This window comes from Lineus longissimus, chromosome 2 (assembly GCF_910592395.1).
Source record: "Lineus longissimus chromosome 2, tnLinLong1.2, whole genome shotgun sequence".
Taxonomy (NCBI): domain Eukaryota; kingdom Metazoa; phylum Nemertea; class Pilidiophora; order Heteronemertea; family Lineidae; genus Lineus; species Lineus longissimus.
In genome coordinates, this window is record NC_088309.1 from 14871629 (window position 1) to 14890491 (window position 18863).

Here is an 18863-nt window from a genome sequence, read left to right on the forward strand (position 1 = left end):
CAACTGTTCAATGGATTTATAGTTGAATGCGATCAAACTACGTCTTTTCAATCGTGGATTGTAAATTTAACCCCATGGGCCTAGGGAAGGCCCTATAACAATACTTTCGACACAGTTATTATCTCTGGTGCCTCCACCATGTTACACACAGTGCTCACTGCTGATTCTAAAATGCGCCACCTAGTCAAAACAGGACATATGTTCTTCTAGGAATAGATCTCTTTCCAATATTTCTTCATTCCACTATCGTCATCACCTCATCATACTTTCATTGACATTACAGGCACAGATCCACAGAGCACTCTTCAAATCATCTACACAGTGGTTATCCAACTAGGATTATAAAGGTAATTTCTTAGCCCCGCACAGTGGGTTTCAGTCTTGATAAAGGGGCACTATTGCTAGTAGCTAGGTAGGCAAGATAAAGTTAGACGAAGTAGCCGATAGGGGTCTCTCACCCCTCAAAGTCCGTCACAACTATTCAAGCTTGTACAAGGAATACATGCAGCGCTGACTCTAACAAGACCCAATGGGAATGTCGCACAGTCATCTGTCAAAAACAAGACCTATGTTGCAGTATGATCTCTTGCCAATATTTAATAATTGCACTATCGTCATCACCTCATCATACTTCATTGACATTACAGGCACACATTGACATAGACCACTGTTGCAGTCAACGACACAGTCGCTATCCAAGTAGCATTATAGAGGTAATTATCATTATCATACCTCATTAGCATGTGAACCAATCACGTCGCGTCCTTTGCGATCACGGCAAAGCCTCATGGAATAATGTCTTTCACCGTTGAATAATTTTTCATATTCCATGCCTACAACTTCAATTTCTTCATATTCCATGGCTAGAAGTTCAATACTAATATAATATCCAAGATAAAGTTACAAGAAGTAGTCAATAGGGGTCTCTCACCTCTCACTGTATGTCCACACTATTCACGCTTGTACGAGGAATGCATTCAATGCTGAATCTAACAACACCCAGTGCCCTTACTCTGTATATTAGTCACTGGAAGATGGCCCATTTCACTCCTTGCTTCTACTTCACCTATAGTCTCATTGCAAACGCCTCAGTTCTATGATATCACATTCACTTTCAGCTGTCATGCAACGCAACAACTGCGCTATCTGCCATCGCACATCAACGAAGAAGTGCAGCCGCCCACATTCCACCTCACGTCTGTCCGACTAGCTGCAATCCTCGAGGACGCCCCACTGTACCACGATTTCACTACGATGTTTGACAAGAAGGAGCAGTGCGCGAGATAGGCTAATGAGCAGACTTCCCTCGCTTCAGTTTCGGAAGAATGTTCCATATCGCGCTAAGCTGACCACTGCTGACCATGACAGGCGTGCATTGGACTGGTACAGGTTGGAACTGAACATTGAATATGCTGGTGGTGACGCTTTCTGATGAGAAGTTGGTCGTGACTGATGCAGTATCCTTGGACTTGTCCACAGCATCGTTCAATCATTGCTCTCTGAGCTGCCTTGATTCTGTACTTACCCAAATACTAAGACCAAATGCCTGTTGACTGTGCTTTAAGAGAGACTGGCGCCATGCCTAGAGATATGACTGACCCCTATTGGCAAATTTGTATGACTTTATCTTGCCTACCTAGCTGCTGCCTATAGTCTCCCTTTAACTTCAAAGTCGATAAAATGCCATGTTCCACCTTTTAATGTGTTCAGACCGCCATTTTCAAAATAATCAATTCAGGACACTGCCTTCTCGTCTCATAATAAATTTTGCTTTCCTCAATAATAACATTTCTTCTTCTTCAATGCTTTCATCATTCCAAACTTCTCCTCCTCTGACTTTTACAGGGGTACAGTCATGGCAATCAAAACCCAAATACTGAAACCAAATGCCTGTTGACTGTGCTTTAAGAGAGACTGGCACCATGCCTAGTCTCTCTTAAAGCACAGTCAACAGACACCAACCCCCTCAGACTCAGAAACCACAAACGCCCAACCCTTCCTGCTACCTTAATACTTCTGGATTCCTCAAACTTTGCCTATACTATACACTATACACTATACATAGACCAGAGGACTGGGCATTCATTAGTTAATCACTACTTGATGCACCGGCTGAGACATCTCGCGGACGACAACAAAGTTATCTACTTTCAGAGTTGCGGTTTCAAAGTTGCGTTGGTGTCTTTCAGAGATGAAACTGTTTCAGAGTTGCTCCGTAAAACACGTCGAGAGTAGAAAAGATCTATCTCAGACACGATAAGTTCATGATGAAATGGGGCCTTCTTATAGATGCCCTGGAAAATATAGCATAACATACACTGTACATTTCGTCGAGTAATTGCACGCTGACCCACTTTTGCCTTGTTATCTGTAGCTGCAAAAGGAATTTACTATACCCTGAACCGTTTTGAACAACAAGGTCGCCATCTATCGTTTTATATTGTAACAATATTATGTACTTGCATGCCCTCTTATTCTGTAGAACTTCATGTAACAGTTGTGTTTTTGGTGAATAAAATTATCAGTTACAAAAAAAAAAGTTGGTCATGTATCTGTTGAATTTAGGCCAAGCTAATCCTGTCTCTTCATTATGTAACGGTCAATTTTAAAAATGTCCAAAAAGTAACTTTTTTGCTTTGATTTATTTTCGTTCTTTTTCACAATGTATGGGTGAACTATGATGCAACGAAGGTTTTTTTCGCTTTCATTAGAACATTCCTGGTAAATTCTTCATTTTGAAGATTAGTTTCAGCTCCCTACAGGCGATTGTTTTTTTCCAGACAGCTGGTTACCTTTGAGAACACCACTCATGGTTAGCAATGCAGTCATTCAGGGGATCTTATGAATGGAGCCATTCAACACAATTGATGGTTCAATGACAATAAGCAGATTGTTGTTCAAGGGAGGAAAATGTGTTTTCCAGCACTTTTCCAATATGTTGTAAAAATGTTGCAAAATGTAAAGCAATTCTTTGTTGCAATGCTGCAAAAATGTTGAGCAGGGTGTACAATGTACACTGGTAAAATGTTTGCAACATTTTTACACATAGCAACAAAATTGCAACATTTTTACAACATGTTTTTAGAATTATGGACATTTGTTGTGAAGAAAAGGGATTTTGGAGGGAAAATGGATAATTCCCTGGAGAGAAGCTGTGTTTTGAGTGCCTCTGCAGCAATTTTAGCTGTCATTGCTGAGAGGCGAAAGAACCGCCGTCAATAATTGAAGACAGGGTGAGCAAGACCTATGAGAGGGCATCATATGGCGCATATTTCTAGACATTTGACGTTGTGTCCAACATTCATCTACATGTATAAGCCTTGGGGTATATTTTGTGTCAGATCATAATGCCCTATATCTGTAGTATGCGTCTAGTGAGACACCATACGTTATAGTATTGGTTCATACGGTTAAAGCGAACTGGAACCGCCGAGCGATTTATTCAATTTTTCGACTTTCACCGCCCGAGAAAGTCGAGTTCAGATTTGTAGCTCCGCCCCCAGTGCCCGAGCATGCGCAGTTCAATTTGTTATTATTGAGAATCATGTGAGAATCACGTGAGTCATGCGATCTTTCATTCATGAATTTTCGTAGTAAATTCCATAGTAGTGACGTCACTGAATTATTGACAGCTAGGCGCCATGTTTCATTCATGCCTCGCTCTGATCACCCGATACGCGGGAAATGAAAACGAGATCATACGAACTGGCTTGGCGGTTCCAGTTCGCTTTAAGCTAAGAGGGCGTTGTAATTTGAGCTACTTGTAATAAACACGTTTCGTTATATCTGCGTCGATTACATTAATTAGGACCACGCAAGTCTTCGACATGGTGTCAGATTAGGGATTAGGATGAAGAAAACATTCATAGAGTAGGTTGAACTTTGCCTGAATCTAAAACTCGGTTCGATTCCGATCAAAAACGGCTGACAAAAGTCCGGGCCAAAACTAGGTCATGACGAAAAATCGTAACCAGAACGTTTTGTCGCAGCGTTCTTTGAGTGACATTGACCTCGCGCACTGAATTAGGTTCATACGAAGTTCTAGGCGGAATTCGGAGGTTCTTAGGGAGAATCTGGTGAACGTACACACTCGAAGTCAATATGGCAACCGCAATGCCATACCAAGTGCAACCACCCGAGAAGTTTAACTTCAAGCAAGATGACTGGTCTAAGTGGATAAGACGTTTCAATAGGTTCAGGGAGGCATCTGGACCGGCGACGAAGTCGCAGGAGAACCAAGTAAATACGTTGATTTACTCTATTATCATTTTATTTATTTATTTATTTTGTACGAAGTACAATAAACAATGAGTTAATAGCGTGCATGAACATGTGCATGTGTGAAGTCACAAGCTTTATAACAATAACATGATTATTGTATAGTTACAGTTAAAAACGAGTCACTCTGTGCATAATACATTTATCAACTGCTCTACCTCTACTCTTTGTAGAATAGCAAAATCCCTGTGATCGCGCATTCTCAATAAGTCCCTGATTACTGGTCCGTTAGGCTCCCTTTCCTCGAATGTCACTTTCTTTACAGGTAAATTATCAATAGTACACCCGAAAAAGTCACATACTTTCGTCAGATTTCGTGACGCACACTTTCCTCCCAGAAGAGTCAGTTCAACACTTATTGATATTCTCTTGCTTTCACTGTCCATACAGCTTTTTAAAAATCTCACAAATCTCTTAAAAACCTGGACATCGGACTGTTCGTCTCTACAAATAGACGGCAGCAATATACGATGGGTTCTGGAGGGTAACCTGAATAACTTTCGAATGCAATTTCTCCAAGCGGTGTTGAATCTGATAAAAGATCGGTGAGAATAGTCCCACAGTGCGCTACCGTACAATGACATAACATAAGATTTAAACAGCCTGTACTTTACTTCGAAATCACAGAAATCGAATAATGATATCAAACAGTTTGTTCGCTTGTACATTTCCGCGATGACGTCGTTAATGACGTTATCCTTAACGTCAACGCCAACCAAGTGACATAGGTGTTTTGTATGATCTTCGGCCATTATTCTGCCGTTCCATATAATGAAAATCCCTTCGTTCGGCTCTTTTATACCGAAGAAAAGCAAAATATTCTTTGTGGCGTTAAATGTGACATGATACTCCATTGAGAAAATATCGCATATCTTCAACATTTCCATCAACCCACATTTCATTGGAGAAAGAATAACAATGTCATCGGCGTAGCCAAACGCCCCCATGAACACGTGACCAATATGACATCCTTGTTTGGAACATTCCAAAGACTTTCTAGTGTTTTTAGGAATAGGAACAATAACTGAGTTTTTGAAAGCTTCCGGGACATATGAGTGTGTCAGCATACCGGTGAATAATGCAGCCAGGAGTTCATCTAGGTCTGCAGTACCATGTATTAAATGATCCGAGAAAAGAATTTTATGTCCTTCATGCTTTCCTTTGTTTAAAAGCTTAACCGCACCACGGACTTCTGCGGGAGTGATCACGTGATTTCTGCAAGCACACTTGTTCTGCATACAGCCATTGATGATGTCTCTGTCCATCGAATTAGTCAAATCATTCATCTCTGCCTGATCGTACCCAACCGACGAATAAAGTTGCTCGTATTTGTCTGCGAACCTATCAGAAATTGAATGTTCTCATTGGCGTCGTCTATTTTGTTTGGAGTCGGTTTCTTGCCTCCCTTTACTTTGTTAACCATTTTCCAGAAATCTTTTTCATCGTGTTGTAAATGGGCCTTGGCATTATGCATTTGTCTCTGCGCGACATTCTGTTGTTTTAGTTCTTTTATAGCTAAGTGATATCTTGCTCGGGTCGTTCTCCTGATATCAGCAACCGCTCCGTTTCGCGGACTCCCGGCATCCTTCCACATGGAGTGCCAGAATATGGCACGTCCACGCACGTCTTTAACTTGATCGTACCACCCTGGAATGCCTCTGTTTTGGGTGTCCTTAGGTTGACCTTGAACAGGTGTACATTCTAAACCCGCGTTGACGCATGCTTTAACAATAAAGTCATGAACATCGTCGATTTCGGCTTTGTGGTCTTTGCACATGAAGTTCCGGCAACTTGACATCCCGACAGGGAGGTTTATTTCATCTAACTTATTATCTAGACATGTCTTGTACGCTTGAAAATCGGCAGCTAATGCCCTATTCCAGTTCACAACCGGTTCATTTCTCACTTCTGCTCCATTGTCCGCCTCATATTCAATACTTATATCCGTTGTCAGCAGCATTGGGGAATGATCTGACAGGTTATCAACCTCGTGACGTACTTGCATGTTAAAACGTTCGGGACCATACCCTCAGACACGAAAAAATGATCGATTTTGGACCGGGCAAAGATTGCCTTGCTTTCAAACGTGTAATCTATATTTGGCCCGCTACTTGTAGAGATAAGCAACTCGTTGCCTATGAACCCTTCCAATATTTGGGTATTTCTACTGAATATACGAAGTCTGTCCACATTGAAGTCTCCACCGAGAATAATGCTGTTAAAATTTTCTGTAGCACATAGTGCGCTCATACTCTGTAATGTTTCAAGGTATTCATCAACTTTATCTTCGCCAGGCATGTACGCATTCATTATCAGACATATGTGATTGGCATTTGCAGCGATGACCGCACATATTCGCTTTGAGTCTATTTTTACTGGTATTACCTTAACCTTAATACTATTTTTCCAAAGTATAGCAGCGCCCCCGTATGGTCTCCCAACGAGTAACTCCGTTTCGTTCATGCCGCTCACCCCATAACAACAACATTTATCTAGTTCCCTCTCGAATCTAAGAAGCCCGTCGCTGAACTGCCAATGCTCCTGTATCAAAACAAAGTCTGACTCGTGTAGTAACTTTTGGATGTAATTCATCCTGCCGGCCCCAAGGCCTTGAGAGTTGTATGTTGTCACTACCAGGTTCATAACAAGCATACAAATCAAAAATATACATGTATTGTTTTTACTCATTATCGGTTTTTTTCTTTTGCTTCATCGGCATATTGTATTTTCTAACTCTTACGCCCTCGGGCCATATTTGTTCATCGAATGGCTTACTAAACTCGCTCTTCGCTACCGTAAGCCTGAACGATTTGAATATAGCGTCTACATGTGAAACACACTTCAGCTCCCGAATCTCACATTTGAGCCCTTCTACAAATTCCCTCATATCGACATCTGTTGTATCCTTATTAAGTCTGTATATGAAGAGGTCTCTATCTGGTTCAGGACCACCTTTTACTTTCGATTCTGCTTTCCCGCTACCAGTTATGAAGCGTTGTCTTTTTCTCTACACGTATCGACTTCTTCTGTTCGTAGCGTGATAATGCAAATCCGTCGTCGGTCACAGCCGACTGGTTTGAGCCACTGCTCCGGACCGATTCCGTACTATTCGTCCGTCTGAGATTATGAACCGCTGGGACCGTGAGGAGCTTGCCGGCACCTAGCCCTCGCCCCCACGGCTCCCTCTTCCCCTGCCTCGCGTGTATCCACGACAGACACCGGAATCACTGCTTGTTTTATACTGTACCTACTCAGTTATACCGACAGTGCATTAAATATTCGTAGATCAGCGGACCGCCTTTTTCACCATGTGACTGTGGTAATGCTACTCACGTGGTACATTATAAGCCCCGGCAACATTTTAATATTCATTTATCGGGGTCAGTTCAAATGCAATTGAAATGTGATCGGACAAAAGTCTGTTCAATAGCCGTGTCGGCGGGTTTCATGCCTCACGGATTGGTTTTACAAGGCGATATTCAGGTTGTTTGAAATACAGGGTGTCCCAACATTAAAGTTGCAATGCCCCTATTCATTTATCGGGGTTGGTCAAGTGCATTGGAAAAGTGATATGAATCTAGTTTCTAAGTCTCGTATGGGGAGTCCAAGACCTTCTGTGAATGTTTTGATCTTGGCCTACGCCTATGACTTAATGTGTGCAATCATTACAAAATGGCAGGTTTACTTCGAGCGTCTTATTCTGTAAAACAGAAATTAAAGTACATTGATGCATTCCGAATGCAGGACAGATCCGCGAGCAAATTTGCAGCCGATCAGATGTTAAAGTGGACAACTTTTCTATCCTGGTTGACCAATGAGGAGCGGATTCGGGACAACTTTGCATCAAGTAAAACGAAAGGCCAAGAAAGGAAAGTGAAGGATAGTGGAATTGGTACGTTAACCCTTTTAAATACATTAGCATACACCCATGTTGCATGAAGCTGTTAGGACGATATGAAACCATCGTTGAAATTTAACTCGGCCAGTACAGAGCCTCAGCAGACGACATCTTCTGGTAAGTTTCAAAATTCTGTTTTTTGAGAGAAAAACTTATGAAGAAAACTTGTTCATTTGTTGCTAATGAAGAACATTTCTTCAATTTAAAAAAAATCCCACCAATCGGAAAATGTCATCAAACATTCTGGGTTAGCGTCGTTGGGGTGAATGAGTTAAGAGCAATGTAAAGGTTATCTTAGAACTACTTATGATGTTATTTTAACAATGCTGTATTCTTTAACAATGCTGTATTCCTTTCCAGCGTATTGGCCTGTTATGGAGGAACGTCTCTTGGAATGGTTTCAAAGTGTTCGACGCGTTGGGCTGCCGGTTTCATCAGAAGACATCAGAAATAGAGCTGAGGTAATATGGGCACAATGGTGGGATGAGTTACCGGATGAGGAAAAGATGGACATCATCCTCAAGAAACCAGAACGTTCGAATTTTACTGCATCTGTGGGATGGATGGAGAGATTTACAAAAAGGTAACTTGAGCTATTTTCCGTGTGATAATCCTATCAATTAAGATGTTGCGCATGAAAACATCCAATACAATAAGATTGAACATCATCAAAACAACTCTCTATTATAAGCTCAAAATCACGCCTACCAAAATACGTTTCATAAAGTTTGTTCCTAATCTTTCTACACTGTAAACCTGGTGCACGCCTAGCGTTTGATTTTACAACTTTAACACAGTGTATGTGCTTCAAAAATAGAAAGACATCAATTTTTACTGTTTAAACACATCTTGAATAAATAAAACGTGTCATAAGTATTTAGAAACTGTAACAGAAACAACATGTAAATGTGTTTTCTTCAAAAACATCCAGATTTACAGTGTATACGTAGTACGAGATCGAAACTACAACATTGCCTTTTTTTACAGAAAGGAAATCTCAAGAAGAAAGGCGACTAAGGATGCGCAGACTCTGCCTGAAAATGCTGATGAAATGGTGGCGGAGTTCCGACAAATGATCCATGGAATGATTGAGGATGTGGCATACAAAACAATTTCGAACATGGATGAGACTTTCATGGTGATGGACAGCATGCACAACAGAACCTATAACGAAAAGGGCCAAAAACAAATTAACATCAAGAGCAGCAGAGGGAACCATAAGCTGGGGTGTACAGTCGCACTTTGCTGTACAAGAGAAGGAGAAAAAGCGCCAGCTTTTGTCATCATCAAAGCTGCACAGGAAGGCCCATTGGTACGGCGACTGCGGCAGAATTGTCCTGATAATTTACGGGTAGGTAAAAAATTGATTTCTTTTCAATCCCGACAAACACCGCTTTGCTATAAAAATTGTAAATAAAAGTATGAAATGTTGGTTCGATGACTATCAATTGTAAATTTATCTTAGTGTTAGACAACTGAAGACATGTACCAGTTTTTCTGGCTGCACTGTAAATCTGGATGTTTTTAAAGAAAACACATTTACGTGTTATTTCTGTTACAGTTTCAAAACACTTATGACACGTTTTTTTACTCGAGATGTGTTTAATTTCAAAACACAAATTATGAAAAAAACATGTGTTCTGTTTATAGTTAAACACTCAACTAAACGGCAGGCGTCTAAGTTTGTCTTGCACGTTGCCTCAGTCATCATTTTTATGCCCCGGTATACCTAGGTGTATTAGACATGTATTAAAACAGTAAAAGTTGATGTCTTTCAATTTTTGAAGCACATTCACTGTGTTGTAAAATAAAACACTAGGCGTTCACCAGGTTTCCTGTATTTTCAGGTGATTGGAACGCCAACTGGATGGATTAGGCAGGAAGCTTTGGAGTTCTGGCTCACTGAGGTTTTCTGTCCTTTTGTTGATGGAATCGAAAGAGAGGAGGTAGAGGACAATTCGCTATTGATAATGGATCGCTGTCGTGTTCATCTGCAGGAAGAATTTCAACTTCAAGCCGCTGATGTTAATGTCGTTACTCAGTACATTCCCCCTGGGTGTACCTCGATTGTGCAACCATTGGATTGTACAGTTATGCGGGCCTTCAAATCAAGAACGCGCAACGAATGGAAAAGGTGGAAAAAAACAATACGGATGCAAATGGAAGTTGTCCAAAAATTCAATGGGAAACCGTTTTGAACATTGTTTCAAGGTCATGGGATGCAATAGTGCCTGAGGCCATCGTGAGGTCGTGGGACGTGGCCGGGCTTATGCATGATGGAGCAACAGCTGACCATGATTTGCTATTAGACAATCAGGAGATGGACGATTTTGAAGAAGATGAACTTGGATTTGATGACGAGATTGACATTAATTAGTTGATTTGTTGACTTAAGATGTCAATGTGTTGAAATTGTTATGTAAGAATGTTGTTTTTGTTTGAGAACCTGTTTGTTCAGGATTTATCAACTGTTGAATAAAAAATGAATCTTTACATTTCAATTTTAGTGTTTCATGTCTGACAAAATGAATCAAGGAAAATGAAATTGCCACCAATCGTTTTCTATAACCCTTGGCATACCGGTAACAATGCACCCTCTGTTCATAGCTAAATGCCCATAAAGCTTATTGATTTTTTTGATAAAAGCAATAATCATCAGCAAGTTGTTGCTTGACCGCCAGCAGGGTTCATTGGAACGTTTATTTTGGAACACCCTGTATTACAAACAGCCTGAATATCGCCTTTTGAAGCCAATCCGTGAGGCATAAAACCCGCCGACACGCGCTATTGAACATACTTTAGTCAGACCACATTTGCAATACAGTGAACTGACCCCCGATATATGAATATTAAAATGTTGCCGGGGCTTATATGTACCACGTGAGTAGCATTACCACAGTCACATGGTGAAAAGGGCGGTCCGCTGATCTACGAATATTTAATGGCTGTCGGTATAACTGAGTAGGTACAGTATATTGAACGGTAGGACGTATTGACTTGATCTGCAGCCTTTGTTCCTACTGCCGGTTTCACAGCACTGATAATGTTTGCGAACGTCAGAGGACTCTCGTCAACATCCTGATCAGCCGAGTCCGATATTCGTTTGTTCAGTCTCTGCGTTTCACTCACGTTTTTTTCCGAGCACTTCCTTTATGTTAGTAAATTTCGTCTCTAATTCGTAAAGCCTGTCTGCCAACGTAATATTACTTAGGTCTTCTGGGGGGGATCTCGGTATTTCCGACAACCTCAGAGCCGAAATCATTATTTTGGGAGTCTCGCCACATTTGTCGAGCTTTCTCAGAGCAGTGATAATATCAACGACATTAGCTTCTTCCTCTGATCTTATCGAAGAGGTTTTTCGGCTCTGCCAGTTGCCGATTATATCACCGATCTGCAAATCCTCGTTCCATAGTTTCTTTTTAGCGTTTTGATTTTATCATTTGTAAAGAAGCCCACTGCGGCATTTTTTACATTTTCTATCGTGCCAGTCTGCATTCCAAAAAGGACATAATAAAAATATATCGAGGACCCGATATATTTTTCGTCGTCATATGTGTACCAGCTGTTCTGTTAAGTTTCACACTCATTCAGTTCACCACTGTTCGCACTTCGCATTTCGTTTTCCCCGATAAAGCTGTTTTCTGATTGTTCGCCGTCATGGCGGGTCAGTTTCGACGGTGGATTGCCCAATCCGTCCTGCGGTGAGCGCTGATCAGATTTGCATTTCTCGCCTGATAGCCTCGGCGTGTGCGACTTCTCACTTAAGGACATGTTGCGGAACGATTGCTTGGCGATGTAGTTAGTATACTAATACTACGGTTGAATGTACATGCAAGCCAATGTATATAACCTAGAATCGGTTCTAAGACATCAAAACACTCCATACAAAATTCACGCCCCCGTTCATTATTATGCAGTAAGTCTAGTTTTCGCGCCACAATGACCGACCAATCGCTCGCTGTTGCACGCCTGGTCACTTTCAAGCGGTCAATGTCACCCGTTAGTCAGATCGATTTCGTGGGGTATTCAAAAGTCTGCCTACTTGGTTTTCATTGATAAGAGGTATACAGGGTAAAACACTGAACCAGTTGATCGGGACGTAGTTGAGGGGAATGGCGATAGCAAGTGCCTCAGTGACAAAGTATAGATTTCTGAAGAAAGTTTGCCAAAATAATGCTCCATCATTTCAAACGTAAACGTATTTTGGATGTGTTCCCTAATAACATCTTTAATTCTCAAAGGAAACAGTCCAAATTCATTGGTGAAGTCCTCAGAATTGGAAGACTGAACTGTTACAGTTCTTGGTAGTCAAGAACATCATAAAACTCCATGCCATCGACGTTTTCATCCTCTCCTATTGGCTGTTGTCCACCTTCAATCTGTTGCGGTCGCAGCGCTTTCTCGAAGCCATTGTGAATAACCTGCTCACTGACCCCATTCCATGCCAACGAAATGATCTGTACGATCTGGCGCAAAGTAATTTTCTCACACTGCCCATCGTCGTTGGTATTCGCAACTTTCCACGTCTTCCATTCCTGTCGTGCGTTGCATTTGAAGCTTTTCATAACTGTGACGTCTAGAGGCTGGGCTAGGCTTGAACAGCAGGACGGTAAGTAATCTAAGATGCCTCCTCGTTCTATCAGTCGGTTACAGAAAGGCTCTGTCCTATGGACTCGAAACATGTCCAGAATCAAGAGGAACTGTTCACAGTGTTGTTCATCAAGGTATGGGTCCAGAACGTTATCGGTCCAATTGTGTATGGTTTCCTCCCTAACCCATCCTGTGGGCGATGAAGAGACGCAAACGTTGTCAGGTAGTTCCCGCCGTTCGCGAAGATGCATAATGTTACGGTGCAGCCCAGCTTCGTGTTCGATCATGATGTCCTTACGTCTACGACTTGCGTGCCCGTTCTTGCGCACGTATACATTGGTCGCATATCGAAGAGAAAGAAAGTCTGATCAGCGTTTATGACAAATCGCATCTCCAGCCCAAATCGGTCAATGGAATCGGTAACGTTATTTCGAAAGCGTTCACAACGGTCAGCGGCATCAACCGGTAACTGGGTAGTGTTTTTATTCACCTTTCTGTACGAAATGCTATTCCTCTTTTTTATCCCCCATCGGCCCATCCGCAAGATGCTCGGAATTCATGCCTGATTGGCTTGGCGTTCGCAATGTCCTCCCTATCCACCTCGTCTAGTTCTTGCCACCACGCTTGGAACAGTTCCAGTCCCTTTTACCGGAGGTCTTTCACGGAGACAGGAATTCTTCTACCACGGACACCGTCGTACCATTCAAACAGTTCATTCTCCACTACCATCCACGTGCCCACGTTCTTTGCTTTGCACTTCCGGGAGCTCGGTTTGTGGCCGTTTTCAAGCTTCTGTTCCATATCGAATCGGTTCCAATAGCGTATTGTTCCATACGGAATGTTGTAGTTAGCTGCAAACTGTTTCATGGCGCGAACAGTTCCAGCCACAAGTGCAGCCTCGAAGTCGTCTAGGTACTTCAGTTCTCTTGAACGAAGTAACTCCGGTATCTTTTCGGCAACGCGTCCATACCGTCGGCTTGGTGGGCGTGCAAACGGATGAAATGTATTGGAAGGGAGGTCATTTTATACTCTCTCGACCGACTAAAATTGCGTGCAATTGCATAAGGACAATGTTTTTAAAAAGAATTTCCATTGAAACACAACACAATGACCCTATCCTAGGCCCGTGACTTGGCCACAGTCGGTTGCGTTCTGGAAAAGTACCCTTTGACCCCAGCAGCCTTAGCTTACCGTGAACTTTATACTTGTCAGTCATGAAAGGATCGATTTCTGCCACCCCCCCCCGCATCCGGCAACATCATCACAGATGGTTCTATACGATCACAAGTAGGGCCTACCGTTGTTTGATCCCGCGCTGTTTTCATTTTTTTAGGTACACCCTGTATAACTCGGCATTTCCCACAAACAAGATTTGCCCGAGTGATTATCGACCAATTCACATTGACCGCTGGAAAGTGACCAGGCGTGCAACAGCGATCGATTGGTCGGTCATTGTGGCGCGAAAACTAGACTTACTGCATAATAATGAACGGGGCGTGAATTTTGTATGGAGTGTTTTGATGTCTTAGAACCGATTCTAGGTTATGTACATGCACATGCGTATAGAGTGCTATTGGACCTATACAGAGTCTTTTTTCCCAATGTCCAAAAAGACACCGCAAGTTTTAGGGCAGTCTGACGATGACCCCGAAAACTTTCCTTACGAATGCACTTTTACCTTAGTCTCTTATTTCGATACACGGCGTATTCCATTGAAATATGAGATGATTTTAAACACTATTAGCCGGAGCGAAATTTCGAACCAGCCGCCATATTCAGTGACGTCATCATCATCATCTATGGGTGATGAAGCGGACGATATCTTGAACTGAATAACATTATCTGAGGATGGCAGGAAGTCATATAATATCATTGTAGAGAAACTCGAAACCTACTTTCTGCCCAAACGCAATGTAATATTCGAGAGAGTTGAGTTCAACCAAAGAGTCCAATCGGAGACTGAATCGGTGGATCAATTTATTACGGAGTTGCTCAGTTTAGCGGAACATTGTCAGTTCGGAAACTTAAAGGATGAGTTGATCCGGGACAGAATAGTAGTTGGCATAAGAGATACCAAGTTGGCATAGAAGCTGCAACTGAACTCTAACTTGACATTTACTAAATCTATGACAATGGTCAGACAATGTGAGAGTGTCAAAGCTCGACAAACTGCACTAAGGGGCACAGAAGGCAACACCGCAGAAGTTGCCAAAGTGGGTGCTAATAGGCCTAGTACTGGTAATAAAGGTAGTCACTTTAAGAAAACAGGTTGGGTGAAGCAACACCAGCGCAGAGGAACTCCAGGTGGTAAAGCCAAACCACAATGGAAAAACAATGACGGGTAGTGTCATAGTTGTGGCAAGACGCTGGGTCATAGTAAACAGAACGGTCCAGCAAAGGATGCCGAGTGTCACAAGTGTAAGTTCTCGGGACATTATCAGAAGATGTGTAAAAACTCTAAGATAGGTGAAATCGAAGAAGAAGACAGTTTCGTTCTAGGCGCAGTAAACATTACGTCACACTTGCCCAAAGGCTGGGTCAGTGCAGTCAGACTTGGACAGACCAAGCTGAATTTGAAAGTAGACACAGGAGAGAAAGTCTCTTGTATTCCGTACTGCATTTACACTAGGAATAAGGCATCACTAGGGAATCCACTCCAGCCAGATCGAAAGCTGTTCGATGCTGGAGGGAATGAACTGAAGGTGAAAGGTGTCATTCTAACCAGGCTGGCAAAACAGGATGTCAAGGTTGACTCTGTCGTTTATGTCGTTGATGGACTTAGAAATCCATTACTCGGACAGCCAGCAATTCGTGCTTTGAAACTAATGTCTGTCGTGGAAGCAGGGGTAACGTTACACGGCCCAAAGTGTGAGATCTCTAAGGAGCAACTGTTGTATTTAGCGCACATACTTGATAGTGAAGGCATTATGCCTGATCCGAGGAAAATTAACGCAGTTCAAGATTTTCCTGAGCGAGGAGATTTCTTGGCATGATAACTTATCTAGGGAGATTTATACCGAACTTAGCAAGTAAGACTGAACCGTTACGTTCTCTTATGAGTAAGAAGAACAGCTGGGTCTGGGAAGAAACCCAGAAAGGAGCGTTTGAGAGCTTGAAAGCAGAGTTGACGTCTCCACCGATACTTGCGCATTACGATCCGGATAGGGAAACAATAGTCTCAGCGGATGCTTCTTCTTACAGACTAGGAGGAGTTATTCTGCAGGTGCACGAGAAAGGTGTGAAGAGACCGGTGGCATATGCGTCAAGAAAATTGAATGAGACTGAGAAGCGATACGCACAAATCGGCTTGCGAGTGGTTTTCTGACTATGTGCTAGGAAAAACGTTCTCATCGGAGACAGATCATAAGCCTTTAGTTCCACTGTTAGGAGGAGGCAAAAGCCTTGAGATGCTACCAGTTAGGGTTCAGAGATTCAAAAGGAGACTCATGAAGTATTAATATAACATCAAACACGTCCGAGGAAAGGAACTATATGTAGCCGATGCTCTATCGAGGGCGCCCCTTCAAAGGGAAAGTTCTGAGACAGACATCAAGTTGAATGCTGATGTTGCTGCATACGTTTCGGCTATTACACAGAATCTGCCAGCCAATGAGAAGCGGCTGCAGCAGATCAGAGAGAGACAATCAGAGGACGAGGTTTGTCGTCTGTTGGTTCAATACTGTCAAGACGGTTGGCCTGACCGTCCATTCGTTAGAGATGCTGTGAAGCCTTACTATCCGATTGCAGGCGAAATCACTGTTCAGGATGGATTGCTTATGAGAGGGACTCGTATAGTTATTTCAGTGAGTATGCGCTTGGAGATTCTTGATAAAATCCACGAGGGTCATCAGGGAACAACCAAATGTAGGGAAAGAGCTAAACATTCAGTATGGTGGCCAGAATTAATCGCTCAGTTAGAGACACTTGATAAGAACTGTACCATCTGTGCTAAAGTGAGGAGCTATAGGAACGAGCCTAACATTCAAGGTGAATTTCCTCGCCGACTTTGGCAAGTGTTGGGGACAGATCTTGCTGAGCATAAGAAGCAGCAGTACCTGATAGTAGTGGATTACTATTCAAGGTACATTGAAGTTGCAAAACTGTCTAGTCTCACATCACAGGCAGTTATAGGACACTTGAAATACATGTTGCCAGGCATGGAATTCCGGAGAGACTCAGGAGTGATAATGGACCTCAATATGACTCACTGGAGTTCAAAAGTTTTGCCAATAAGTTTGAATTTGAACATGTGACGAGTAGTCCATTGTATCCACAAGGGAACGCAGAAGCAGAAAGAGCGGTACAAACTGTTAAAAACTTGATCAAAAAGTCAAAGGACTTCAGCTTAGCATTGCTTGCATACCGTTCTACCCCCTTGCAAAATGGGTACAGCCCTAGCGAACTGCTAATGGGCAGGAGATTACGCAACACACTTCCTCAGCATCATTCGCTGTTAGAACCTAAGTGGTTTTATGGTGACTTGAGGAAAAAGGAGGAGTATAGGAGAAAAATGACTTTGAATGCTGATAAACATCACGCAGCCAGATCACTGCCACAGCCAGGCATAGAAGACACTGTGTGGATTCCTGATAGGGAGGTCACTGGTTAAATCTCAGGACATGTTGAGACTCGACGTTCTTATGTGGTGACGACACCAAGAGGAACATTTAGGAGAAATAGGCGGAGCTTATGCCAATTGGCACCGTCTTCGGATACTGATCTGGACAATCAGGTTGCTACAGACATTTCAGATCATTCATATGTGAGCATTGGTTAACCAGGAACAGTCGCAGTGGAAACACCTCAGAATACTTATACTGGAGGATAATCTACTCCGAGACCACACGTTGTCACAACCAGGTCTAATAGAATTTCAAAGCCAGTAGACAGGCTTGATTAATTTTGTAGACTGTTGAAGTGAAGAGAAGTCGAATTTGTATATAAGTTCAGGACTATGGTTTATTATAGTTACTAGCATACTACCCGCGCGGGTTGTTTTAGGGTGTTGGCTTACTGTGGGGTTGGGGCAATTTGGGTGAAATGAAATGATAATGTCTGGGGGTTGTGATGTTGTCTTGATTTTGATGATTGGGACAATCTGGGTGATATGAGTTGATTGGTCTGAGGGGTTGTGACTTTGTCTTCTTTTGATGATTGAGGCAATCACGGTATATGTATTGATAGGTGGGGGGGGGGGGGGGATTTGTCTTCATTGGCTTTGGTTTGGAGGTGGGGTCGAGTATGGTATGGAGCACTGGCGTTGCCCTGGTTGTCAAGGCAGTTGTTTGTGCTGGGTAGGATGTTGTCCAATAGTGGGGGTAAGTAGTGAGGTTGAATTGTGCCATTAAGCCTTATAGTGGGGGTATCCTGGTAACTGTGCCTTGCCTTTTGTGTTGGCAGTGGAGTTGGTGGCAGATTTTTGTCAACTGTCGCGTCATCTGCTAGGTCGATGTGTGATGTGGAGCACTCCGCGCCGACCCAAGTGTTTACAAATCGAACATGATGATTTGGGGGGATGATTTCCGTCCAAATTACTTACACTATACGCGTTTTTGGCCAAAACGACCAGAAAAATCAAACTCCACCACTCTTCAAAGTGGTTTCGAATTACACTCATCAAAGAAAGTAAAGGACCACTTTTTATTTTTAACATATTTTTTACAGCACATATTAAGGACCAGAAAATGCCTAAATATGAATGTCCTGTATGACCTCCAAGACACAGTAATCAATTTCACATGTGGTTTGTTCCAATTGTTGCATAACTTCTTTCTAAACTTGTCACAACCTGAAAATGGGTGTTTTGGTGTGTCAACTTTTCACAATTTTAGCCTAAATGTCTTGTCATCAACGTCAGCATGGTCAGTAGCGAGTATGGCCTCCCCCCTGCTGCAATAACAGCCTGACACCGCTGTCTCATTGAGTTTATCAGACGATTAACATCCCTGACATCAATTGCATCCCATGCAGCCTCCAAGGCCACGCCAAGCTGCTGCAACCCATTTGGCTGCACCTCAAGCGCTCCAATACTCCTTCCCATCATGTCCCAGACATGTTCTATCGGATTCAAGTCCGGGGAATTCGCTGGCCAGTTCAT

General features: G+C 42.6%; 1 long non-coding RNA gene across 1 annotated transcript; it reads left to right on the forward strand.

Moving 5' to 3' along the window:
• On the forward strand, positions 1-1407 carry LOC135483709 (uncharacterized). Its single transcript, XR_010446369.1, has 3 exons — positions 1-347; positions 648-713; positions 1119-1407. It is a non-coding gene; the product is annotated as an uncharacterized LOC135483709 (long non-coding RNA).
• Positions 1408-18863: the final 17456 nt, after the last annotated feature.